Consider the following 13032-nt stretch of genomic DNA (forward strand, 5'->3'; position numbering starts at 1 on the left):
TCACACAGCGCTTTTCCCCTCTCTCTCTGTGTCTGCCAAAGGCACTTAGCTAGCAAAAGAGCTGAAAATCACTAATGAGCTGAGAATCTCTATAGAGCTGATCTCACCTAAGAGCTGAGCTTGCTAAGATTGCCTGTGGCCCTGGAGCCTGCCTGAGGGGCCCAGACAGGTTGTGCTTAACTGGATTTCTCTGTTTGGGACACCCATGGAAGCCATTTTCAGGGAGACTCCAAAAACCCGAGAGCCACCTCATATCTCTGCAAGGTATGCAACTTCCATGTTTTTCCTGTAATGTATAATCAGTCCTTACCCTCTGAATGACTCAGAACTGGCTTTCTTTAGGAACTTTCCTCTTCATATATAAATACCGCATGAATTTCTCCTCATTTCTCTTTTCTGCCCTAGTTTTCCCAAAAGAGGGAGAAAAAGAAATTTTGTTCCAGACTTGTTTTTCCCTTGTATTTTCCACCACCACTTCCTTTCCCCTCTAAGTTAAGAGCTTCTTTTCTCCACACAGAGGACTCCAGAGACGTGTGTGGACATATATGTCCCTGTCTTTGTCAGCAGAAGGTACTAGGGATAAACAAAATAATCTGCAGGGGTCATATCACCAGTGACAGGGCACAGACACTGATACTCTCCACATGGGATATGATCTTTGGCCAGTTTCCCCACAGCAGTCTCATCCATAAGAAAGCTAGGAGCCAACAGGGTGTCCTCAGAGCATGTTTAATGTCTCAGCTCTCTCAGCTGGACAAAACCCAGCAGCTTTCCTCAAAAGATAAGCAGCTTGTTACTCTTAGTTCTTTTGAGTTCATCTATTAGTCATTATTTCACGTTGCACTTGCAAGTTGATGATTTCATATGGCAGTGACAAATATTGCCATTTTGACTCATGAATAGTTTTGCTATAAATGATCAAATCTGAAGCCAAATTATAAAAAAATTTAACAAAGATTTAGTAGATCAATAACAAAATATAATTTCGAAAAACCCTCCACAGCCAAGGCAGCGTCAACTCCAAAATTTGGCGTTGAGTGAACCTGGATCCGATTGACAGAGTGCCAGCGTCTCCCCGGTGGTTCACCCTGACTGTCTCCTACAGCCAGCTTATATCCCGTTTATTTTGCCTGAGGCAGAAATGACAGAATGTCCTTTTATGTCCCTTCACATGTAGAACTAGGACCATACGGACACAAAAGCCAGTCCAGGTGTCCAAATGCTGTCTGAGCTTCTTCGGAATAGCCTTCTTTCACATGTACAGCTGGGACCATAAAAAGCCAGTCCAGGTGTTCAGATGCTGTCTGAATTTCCTCTGGGTAGCCTTCTTTCACAGGTAACCAAGTGGTGCCAGTACTCGAGATGGTAGATGCAATCTGCCCCAGGTGCAGGTCCTCATTCCTGGGAAGTCAATGCTCATGGTCCAGGAGCATCTTGATATTATCTTTAATGTGTTCTGGGAACTAATTGAATAGAAATAGGACTCTGCTCCTAGCCAGGGTGGTCAAAGACATGAGTTGGATGTTTACAATATTTTATATACGCATATATATATATGTAGCATGAATTAACTCTCTATATATAACAGTTTCAACTCTCTTCTTTAAGCTAGTTGATGCTGACCTGCTCAAAATATTCATGTGTCAAATCCCACAGTATTTCAGCTTTCCTTTCTTTTTTTTTTAATCCTTTTCCTGACCCCAGCACAACTGCTTTTATTTTTTCTCTAGCTTCAAAATGAGCTTCCAGCTGTTCTGATCATGCATGTGCCTCTTTGCATTTTGAATACTTTGAAATTTTTTTACAACCAAATGCAGAGCAAGTAAAAAATTGCCTGATTTCCAGGATTAAGGGGTCAGAGCAGCAGTGAAAAGAAGCAGAGGAGCATGGGGTTCATGGCTGTGGCCAGGCAGCTGTCTGCACAGCACACGGCCAGGGAAACTTAGAGGAAGTAATGAGTTACATGTCAGTTGCTGACTTGAAAGGGAAGAAAATTAAAGAACTGTTGAATGCTGGTTTCCCATCAGAGCTAAAACCAGAGAGGGAGAGAGCCAGGGATAACGGTTTTCCCCGCATCAATGTAGCAATGTTAGGGAAGGTTTTTCACAGGAAAAATGACTTGGCCCTTAGATGAGCACCTGTACAAAATTACAGTGCCTTACCATAAACCTTGAGACACATCCTACCAGTGACAGCCCCCGAGGGAAACGTGTTGAAGATGCATTTGTAGCATCCTTCATCTTGGAGGGTGACTCCATGAAGGGAGATGGCTGAGGCTTGTAACTCGCTGTGGGCAAAGCTCACATGGCTTACGTAGGCCTTGGCTATTTTTTGGCCATTCATCGTACTGTAAGTTGCTATGTTGTCTTCAGCCCCGTCCGTCTCTTTCTGCCATGTCACCTGTATCACATCTTCTTTCGTGACTGACTGGCATGAAAAAGTAACATTTCCTCCCGCCTGGACTGACTGGACCTTTTTGTTCGTCACCTGCACAGAGGCTGGGGGAGAAGCAGGTGCCATACTCAGCATTTCTCACACTCTTCTGCAGCCCAACTCCAGCAAAGGCCCCGCAGCCCCTCACCCTCATTTCCAAGCAGAGCAACTCTGGAGGAGTTCTCTATCCCTCCATTTAGGGAAAAGTTGAAAATGAACTTGAAAAAACTACCCAGAGAATTTCACTGACCAGCCACCTCTCACACCAAGCATTTTGCCAGCCTGACATCTGTGCTGCAGAGAGCACCACTGAGAAAGGCAGTTCTGGTGTTGGGAGCCACTGATTTTTCTGCTAAGACTGCTATCCCATGAGCACCCACAGAGAGATTCCCTAAACTTTCAGCCATGCTGACAAACAAACTGCTGTTGGCCCAATACCACCCTCTTAGCCCTCCTGTGGCATGGGGTATAGCAAATCAATAAAAATACTAAAAATTATTATGTGTCTCACTATACATACTTCATGTATTCACACTTGTCAGAAACTGACAAGGCTCAGAAAACTAGAAGAAAAAACAAGAAGGGTTCTCAGGAAGAACCTGAGGCAAACTACATCTGTCCTCTAATCTCATCATTGAAGTCATGCTGGCTGTGACCATGGCCAGGCAGATTTCCATCAAAGACCAAGAAGCCAGTCACTTTGCTTTCTAGATCTCAGCAGTGACATAGGCACACTACAAACCATGATCATGGAAGCTAGTTTGCAACTAATTCAGCCTGTTCTACATGATTTTAAAATACAAAACCACTGTAATACATCCATGCTTTTGATGGCCTGAGCAGATACCTACAAGCATGGTTTGCCTGCTTTATAATTTGCCCATTGCAATACTTTTATACATCTCTCTGGAATTTATGGTGCACTGGTGCTAAATGAAGACTGTCAATGCAACCAGCAGTGACATGCCTGAGCCCAAGGTAAGTAGTACAGGGCCACAAGTGCCGTGTAATCACTGGGTTTGCCCCAGGAGGGTGCAAAGTGGGGACTGCAGCACCCAGCAGCACAGAAGGAGGCTGGCACAGCCACTGAGGTCCCTAACGCTGTTAGGATAATGACACAGACACCCAGACAGATAAGGGAGTTACCTGGAGCAGTGGTCCAGACACCGGAGAGGAGCAAGCAAGTGACCATCATCATCTTAGCTGTGCTCTCAGAGAGAGGAGCGAGCGACCCACTGAGTGCCACTTCCCCTTTCTTAAATGCTTCACTCTTACTCTAGGGACATTCCCCACCATGCAACTACAGTAAATGGCACCTTGTGAAAACCTCCTGCCTCTATGACACAACTGAATTTTAGGGGACATGACAAAAAATGTCAGAGCCAGAAACTCAGGTTTTCCCAGCTGTGCTGCTAAGCAGACAGGGATACTGGGTTTTTTACAAGCACTTTGTCCATAAGGTTGGGTTTTCATAAGCACCTAAATACAAGCACAGATTTTGAAACTGGCTCAGTACCCAGTGTCTGTGGGTTGCAAGAGGAAAGGCCACCCTGGCCTTGACCTGGGCTCCAGGACAGGCCATGCTGAAATGAGTAGCACAAATGTAACACACAGCACATATGTAACTCAGAGTTAGGAGTCTGCACCCATCATGTAATTCAGTGATCAGGTGATGAAAGACCCTGAAGGTGCTGATGCTTCTGTGAAACAACTTTCTCTAGGTTAAAGAGACCAAGGCAAGCCAAGAGGTAGACTCAGGGCCTAAGTCATTTGTTGTGTCAGGGAAAGAGCAGAGCCTTGGTTTCACCTCTCCTCCATTGAGATTGCCTCCGTCTCCACAAGTCCATGATCCTTCCCCAGCCCTGTCCCTTGGAAAGACAGGGTTGCCTTCCACAAGCACACACTTTCTCTTCCACCATCACCTGAGATGACCATAAAAATAGGTCCACAATTTGTCTGAGTGATTGTTTTTGTGCCTTTTTGCTTTGTCATTGTTATGCCTGTCTTCCCCTTTCTGGTGTGGGTTGTGATCACTGATGAAACCAGCCAAGCCCTTAGCCCATTGCTGGCTCTCCTGTGGCACAGTGGGCAGCCATGCTATGAGACCTCATTTGCTAATCAAACTTCTACTGGTAAATTGTGTTTCATGTTTCTAATTTCTGATTAGGTGGCTTACATTTTTTGCAAATTCTTAGAAATTATTATGATTGCAAATAAAATGTTTTCCCTCAGTTGACTGGCCAGACAGGTTAGCTTCAAATGATGCAAATCAGCTGCAAGCCAGCAGGCCCAAACCATAAAGCGACACAAAAAATTCTCAAACATGCTTTCACATTTATGATTCCTTTTCTCCTTAGTGGCAACTAATCTGAAAACAGAAACAGCTCAAGTATCAGTATTCCTCTAAAGACACATTTTGGATATGCTTTTGCGTAGGTTCAAGAATTCATTCCCATAAGTCTGAAAAATGCATTTGCTTCATACTATTGTCTTTTTCCTTTGAGATACCTTATTTTCCTTTTCTTGAGTTACTCGCATAGTGTCCAGTCAGCTGTCTGTCTCTGCCCAGACACCACAGGGTGGTTCTGTTGCAGGCTGAGCTTCAAAGGACGAGTCTGGACTCTTTGGTTTTTTGTCTTTGGATTTTTTTATTATTTCTTCTCTACACAATTTTCTCTCTGCCCAGCCAGGATCTGACCAGCAAGGCAGCCAAAGGCGCTCTGACCGCCCACGGGGTGGCCGTGTCTTTTTATAGTAAAAACTACGTATAACATATTTACCTTTTATTCCCAGTACCTTTCACCCTTATTAAAAAGTGCACCTTCACCATGAACCAATCCACAAGTGCCAAGATCACACAGAAGATGGATGACAAGAAGAAGAAAGAAGAACCACGAGACAGGCCCTGATTCCTCCATCTTGTCTCCATAACCCCTTGTACCAAAGCCCTAAAATCTATATTTTACCCTGTAAATATATCATTCCGGCACCATTCAAACCCGAGTGACTCCCATGTCCTCACACACAGGTGGCACACCCCTAGAAGGGTCAAAGTCAAGCCACCAGGCGCTTTTGGCAACATTCCAGAACCTCCGAGCCCCCCAAGGGTTCTCTCAGTAGCTCTGGACATCCGGAGGGATGTGCTGAGTTCCCACAGCATAGTTGCACTTTCCTGTAAAATTTATGGAAGGGCATTCTGGCCTTATCAAAATGTGAGATCACTAATTAGCAATCACAAAAGGAACTGCACTTGATTTTAAAAAGAATTGCAAGCCCAGCTGATATGTAGGAAATATTCTTGTCAGCTTTAACCAACGTATTTTGTCTTCGAAACACTCTGATCTTCCAGAACCAAAACTGTGTACTGCTAGAGGAAACACTTTTCAATGAAGAGCAAACTTTCAGTCTTAGCAAAAGACAGAGGTGGCTCTGGCAGTGGGAAAAATTTGTTTGCTTTAATTTGTTATGGCATCTCTGGTGAGAAAGAGCTGTGTATGCTGGCTGCTCCTTCCAAGCTCTGCTTTTCCTCTGACAGCTCCTGGTGTCACAGGGAACCTGAGCCTGCAGGGACCTCCCTAACAGCCTTCATGAGTCAGTGTTTGCGTGCACATCTAACTGCTGCAGCATCTCTGTCGAACCACTCCCCTTTCTCCAGGGACCAGACAACATCAGCAGTTGATTAGTTGCTTTAAACACAACATTTTACTCATAATATGAGATCCATTAACCCAACTACTTATTTGAAATTTGTGAATGTATCTTTAAGTGCATGACTGGCTCCTCTGTTCATTTTTGCATAGACTTTTGGTACTGACCTTCTCCTTCCTTGCCAGTAAGATGCCATGGTCTCCAGCTCCAGTCACACCATGTCCTCATTTCTGAGAACAGCACTCCATGCCTGAGGTTCAGTTACATTCCAAAGACAGCGAAATCTTGGGGATAAATTAGGCAGAAGTAGTACTCCAGCTACAGCCTAAAAAGCACAGTGATTTGTATTACTTTCTTCCTTTCAGTTTCACCAGGATGTTCTCTTTAGTTCTGAGTAAATTTAAAAAAGGACATACAAGAATTGCACAGTCACGAAATGCCAGCATTTCCCCACAGATCAAGTGACTAATGCCATTTATAATTCACATAGCTGAACTTCCAGAAAACATTGCCTAGGGAAGTCACTCAGGCACAATAATAGTCTAAAACATTGATTTGTCAACTACCAGGCTAAACCACTGTTTTTTCAGCCGCCCAAGCCCAAAACTGGATGTCTGCCTACCTTGTCAGAAGGGTCCAGTGCCGCCTCTCAAGACATTTTGTAAAGAGTACAAAACAGGTGGAGAGGGTTTCATTGACTTCTGAATTGCAGTGACTTTTAGAGGTTGGTTCCTCAGCTCTAGTTGTAGGTAGCACTGTTGGGAAGCAGCTTGTGGAATGCAATTGAACAGGTCTGGAACTTTATAACATGTTTCAGTAGTGCCTATATATGGCAAATAACTTTACATCTCAGTCGAGTTTGGAGAGCTGCAGTACACTGAGGTAAGGACACTAGCTGCATCTACCAACATTTGCTCCAGCCTCCAGCATAGCATCAGAGCAGGATGTGGCAGGTAAAATCCAAGGGATGCTGCAGGACCTGTGGTGCTCATTTGGGCAGGGTTACAGATGAATTGTGTTTGCGCACATGTTTCAGTTCAGAGCACTGAACTGAGGGTAGTTTATACACAGACACAGCTGTTTATCCTTGTCATGCTTGAATTTGAGGTATGTGATCGCTCCCCAAACTGCACTCCCTCCCTCTGCTAATACCTTGCTTTCAGCTGCAAGTTACAGCTTCTGTTGCTGAAATCTGGTGTTGGACTGCTTAGCAAAGTGCAAAACAGAAACAAGGGAGGGGGCTACTTAGCGGAGACCTAGCCCATGGTGGTGTACCTCTAGCTGCAAAATTGTTCCACGTTTCCAGGAGACAGCACTTGTTTTTAGAATGTTCTTACCTCTGATGAAATGGCTGCAGACCCCTGAAGTCTTTAAGAGATTTATTTTTTTCCTGGCAATGTACAGCAATTACAATGTGTCAACTAAAAACTAAAACTTGCTTCCTCCCCAGCCAACAAGACCTGCAAATTATATTTCTGGTTCTTCTGTTTTTCTTCCTTGTAGCTTGGGAGAAAGAAAAAGGAATAAAAGTATAATAATTTTTTTTAAAGGACAAAAAGAAGCAAAAAGAAGCACAAAAAGACTGCACTGAGAAGCTTCAGTAGCAAAGGCTGTACTTCATTCTGGTTTGAAGTGTTTGGTTTTACTATTCTGTTTGTCACAGCATTTCTCAGAAGCACAAGTTGGCTAGGCATGTGGTTTCCTCTTGTCAAAACCACAATAAATTGCTATTTCAGACTACAGAACCTAGAGGGAGTCCATTCTGCAATACTTTAGTCACTTTGTGGAGGCCACCAGCTCTTCCCAGCACCCCAGGAAGCTACATCACTCATCCATTCCATCTCTCTTCCTCTCCCACCCCCACTTGCTAATGTTTGTCTGCAGTGGAGGCTTTGGGGTGGTTTTTGATTTTTTTAGGTGCACAGCATCTGACAGCTGCATCCACTTACAGTGAGATAATGTACTGCTTTGGTCACTGAGTTTCATTCTGTAAAACAGCCAGTAAGAAAACAATTCTGCCAGCAAGGAAACCACAAAAAACGGCTACCAAAGGGTGCAGTGATCCAGGGGAAGGATGGGAAACTGTCTACCAAAAATAAGGTAGGCCAAATACCATTTTATATTTAATTACTAAACAATAGGACTAAGAGAGTGATTCAAAAAAAAATGATACCTGCATTGAATCAGCTTCAAGGGATCATGCAAGTACCATGAGGAGCTTCTTGATTAACAAAACATAATCTAGTGAGCAAATTAAGATAAACAATATAGTTCTTAGTATGTCAAAGACTATTGCCTTAGGATGATGTTTACAGAGGTGACTTCTGTAAGCTCACAGCACAGAGAGTCTGCTGAAGGCAGGAAGGGAGTCCATCCTGGTGAGGAACAAAAGGAACAGACAATACTTGTCATCTGCTCCAAGCTTCCAGGCAGGAAAACTACACTTAAAGGAGATTATCCTTGCTATCTCTTATCTGTTGGTACCATGTCTCATAAAGACAAGCTTTTATATACACTATATAGAAATAGACTAAATTGTACAATATATTTAAATGCTGTACATGAGCTATGTGAGTATCCTATAGTTATGTGCAACAGTGGTTAGGAATAGATTGTCTCCTAAGGAATTATAAAGACAGAGGAGGATGCTCAACAGGAACCACCTAGGACAGGTGGAAAATTCCCTTTCTTTTCCATTGTATTCTTGATAGGCCAAAGAAAAGGTCATGAAACCTCTGAGTACTGCACCCTGACTACTTACTTGGTCTTAAGGAGCTCAGATGAGCACTCCATTGCCAAAATTCAACGTTCCTCTTGTTTGCAAAGAGAATGCATCTCTCACATCTCTGCAGGTCTGTGGCCAGATGTCTAAGTTGTGACCACATTACCTGGCCTTGAGGAAAAGGGCAGAAGTCCCCAAAGCATGAAGCCCTGCTCTTCAGTAGCAGTTTGAGTCAAGACAAAATCCATGTGAAACTGGTGGGTCCTCACCTGTGGCAGCAAGGAGCTGTGATGAGCTGGTGTGCTTTAAGGGTCTCAGGTCCAGGCTCTTAGATCCCAGGTTTGCTGAATCCCCACTGCTTTGAGTGATCCTGTCACCCTTAAATATGGGACTTGGGTCACTTTTGAAATAATTCCTAGGTGCTTTTTAGGAGTGGGAACAAAACCAGAATTCTTTATAAGAACCTTGCAAGCAAGGTTTTTTTAAGGCAGATTTTTTTCTGCTAGGGGCCGTGAAACCTATATCCCCCATCAGAGAGGAGGGGCCACTGCCATAAAAGACATAACTGGCATGGTGCTGTGCCCCAGTCTGTGCAGCTCCACACCCTGTTTTGTTCACTTTCAAAAACTCCAACACACCACTGTCAGGAGAAGTCATTCAGGGAGAGCATTGACCAGCTGCCCTTGCATGGCTGAGAGCAACTGCAAATCACCTCGCTCCAGCTGCTGCCGAAAGCTGTGCCAGCTTGGGGTGATTTCTGTGTAGCACATCTCTCCTCAGTCATAGCTGCCCCATTGCTCACAAAAATTTTTGGTCTTTCAGAAAAATCATAGACCTCACAGAAGTTCAGAGGGATGGAGAAATTATGAGTGTGGGTCTTTTTTTTTGTCTTTTTTTTTTTTTGTTGTTGGATTTTTTTGTTTTGTTTTGTTTGGGTTGTTTTTTTTTTTCAGAGAAACAGTCATTCCCATGCAGTGACTCAGGATCCTTGCAAAACTCTGGTGCTGCAGAGGTCAAGTCCTGGACACTGCTGCTCTCCAGGCAGTGTGAGAGGCAGAGACTGAGGGTCAGCTAGGAAAGGCTCCTCTTCTTCACAGCACAAGGCTAGCTCAAAATCCGGCTGAAGTGAAAGCTCAGGTTACAACACAAAGTTTTTATATATCTCATAACAGGCAGCCCATCCATGTAAAATTTCTAAGGAATGAGGCTCATGCATTTACATAATCCAGCTGTCAGCATGTCTCCTGAGTAACTTTAACTGTAACTTTAGATGTGGAAAAAAAATCGAAGTAGAAGGACACCTACAGGTGAGGGAGTGTCTATAAATCTTGGGAAAATTGGCAGCCAGTTGGAAGAAATATCCCAAAACTATCACTCCAGTGAGACAGACAGGCAAAGTTCATCAGATTAATTAGTCCACATGAGGGTGAGGACCAGCGGTGTCTGGTGGGGTCTAAGGGAGGAGGCCCCAGAGTCAATTACAGGGGTGGCAGGAATTAAAATGTACTGAAGAGATAGGGCATTGGGCTTTCTTTGCCAAGCAGCCAGCCACAGAGCAAGGATGGTGCTTATTTGATTGCATACAGGGAGTTTCGAGAGTTTGGCAGTTTTGTGTCAGAGGTGGTGAGTTTAAGGCGTCAGTAAAGAATTGGATATTTTTGGAAGAAGGTCCAGCTCTTTCTGGACCAGCAACTTCTTGTTGTGGGACACCAAGTTAGAGAAAATAGCTGCAGCAGGTTCCCCCTGAAGCCCTCCCTCTTGAAGGCTGATGATGTCATGCCCCACAGCAGGTCAGAGGAGCTTCATATTTCTGGAATCAGCATCAGAGCTTATTAAAGTGGTTCTGTGGGTGTCTGTATGACGTTACCAGCAGCATCCCACTACCTCTGCCCAGGAAGTGCCCCTTCAGGGACAGAAACAGTACCCACTGTCCTGTCTCTCAGCTCTTTGGTTTGAAGTAAATTCAGACTGAAGGCAATCTTAGTTTCAGGTGTGCAAAGCAGGCAACACAAAGCAGGCAACACAGCTCTTAACAGCAGCGGCTGGGAGAAAATATTGCAGACCCTATCATTTATCTGTGACTCTGCTGATTACTCTGTAATTAAATTCTTGACTCTTTCCTTCTTCCTATACATCCCCACGTCTGCCATTTCATCCCTTTTGTTTGAAGTGCTTGCTTTTTAGAGGCATTTCTGTATTTGGTTTGGCCACTTCCCAAGCATGACAGCCCTGTAACATAGTTCATGCAGCTTCTCTACAAAGAGCTAAGTGAAACTATGGAAAGAAAAGAAATCTGCCTTTGTTCTCATTTTAATGACAGTCATATTTGTCCTCTCTTATGAGTGCTGGTCAGAACTATTTTGCTGCATTTTTACTAATAAAACTATACTTATAATTGCCCAAAAAAACCTCAGCCCAATAGGAGCCAACCCTTCAGAACCCCTCTCCACCCACAGGCAAGCTGGGCTCCCTTTCTCTAACTGCTGGGGACCTGCCTCAAAGAGTCAGCATGTCTGTAGCATGAATGCAGATGCTGAGAAAGGCTTTCAATTCTCAGACCATACAATGTATATTCCCTGCAGGATCACCCATGACTGACTAAATAAGAATTTATCTAAGAGTTATGCATCAGTTTACAGATCTAATTTACTGTAGGAACATATGGTATTAATCTTTTGACAATCCAGGGGAAGAGCTAGCCAAACCCAAGAGCTTTTTCATGTGAGCAAGGGACTTAAAAATCAGAAGCCAACTGAATATAAACAAGAATAAGTTGAATAAATAGACAGCAGAAACAAAAATACTTATATCAAACCCACAATATCTGACAGCTACAACAGGCTCCTAATGTGAGTTATGTGTATTATAAATACACATGTACATATTTTATTTTGAATGTAGCTCATAGGACTTCTATTGAATTGTATGAAATGGTCACAGTGGCATCTCCAACTTAGCTAGAGAATTTTATATCCAGTATAGGCAAAACTCCATACATAATTCAAAGAAAACCAGGCAAGTAACCTGGGATGAGGCAGTATTACAGCTTTAGTTTTACATCTGGCTGTAATGAAAGCAATCTAAGTTCTCCAACTAAACAGAAAATTGGGAAGTTCGCTAATATTTGCAAAACTTTCTGCTACTCTTGTAAGACCACCAGGGACATCTGCAGAAATAAATTATTACAGGTGAGTTGCAGAACTTAGGTATTTTATAAAAGAAATGAGACTTAAGAGCACATATTTAGCAACGAAAGTATCAATAGCAAAAAAGAATAGTGGCATTGCCTGTTTTCCTCAGTCCTGGGAAAGAAAAAAAATGCAAATAAGCAATTAGAGACTGATTCATAATGTACCTCCACCAGCATGCTGTGTGTAATCCCTAAATTCATATGACTTGGCAGCTTTACATCCCTTAGCACATTCTTATTATATATATAAATCTAGCATATAAATATTGCTACTACATTGCAAAATGTTTGTTAATTACTGGCCTTTTACAAGGGCAAAATTGTAAACTATAAGCAAGAGTGGACTCCTCAGAAAGGCTAGCTCTTACTACCAAGAAACTTGCTAACAGCAACGTGAACATAATGTAAAGGCTCCTAAGTTTGCCAAATAATTTCAGTACTTAAACCTGCAAGTAAAGTCTTCTGCTTGAACCAGCAAGGATTATTTCTACTGCTAGAGATCAGATCTGCTAGCCTTGCACTTACCCTCATGTGTTTGTCCTTTCTTTCATACTATCATTATGTTTTTCTTCCTTTTGCTTTTTCCCAAGACATGCTAGAGGTCAGATTGATGTCAATAATTTGTGGGAGCATGAGACTGGTTCTTTCCTATCTCTGCACAGTATTTGCTGCTGATTCACCCACCTAGAGCTATTTAATATGTACAAGTCCAGTGTAGTGGTTTTGGTTAGTTAATTTGAGATTTCTTGCTTAATGCACTAAGGAGTGTGGTGGGTTCAGTGTTGGCTAATCACCAGTGCACTCACTTCCTGTTGTGAGGTAGGATTAGGAGAAAGGCAAAGTAGGCTCAAAACTTTAAAAGGGTATAAAGAAAGATTTATTAACAGTAACTAAAGAAAGGGTAATAAGAATCAGAAAAAAACTTTTAGAATACTTCTCTTCCTCCCACAACCTTTTCTTTCCCACTGACTATGTAAAGAAACAAAACCTAAAATTTCAGTCAATTTAGTTCTTCTAGAATAGTCTTTCTTCAGTTCAC

The sequence above is a fragment of the Fringilla coelebs genome (genome assembly GCF_963513975.1).
Source record: "Fringilla coelebs genome assembly, chromosome: 2".
NCBI lineage: Eukaryota > Metazoa > Chordata > Aves > Passeriformes > Fringillidae > Fringilla > Fringilla coelebs.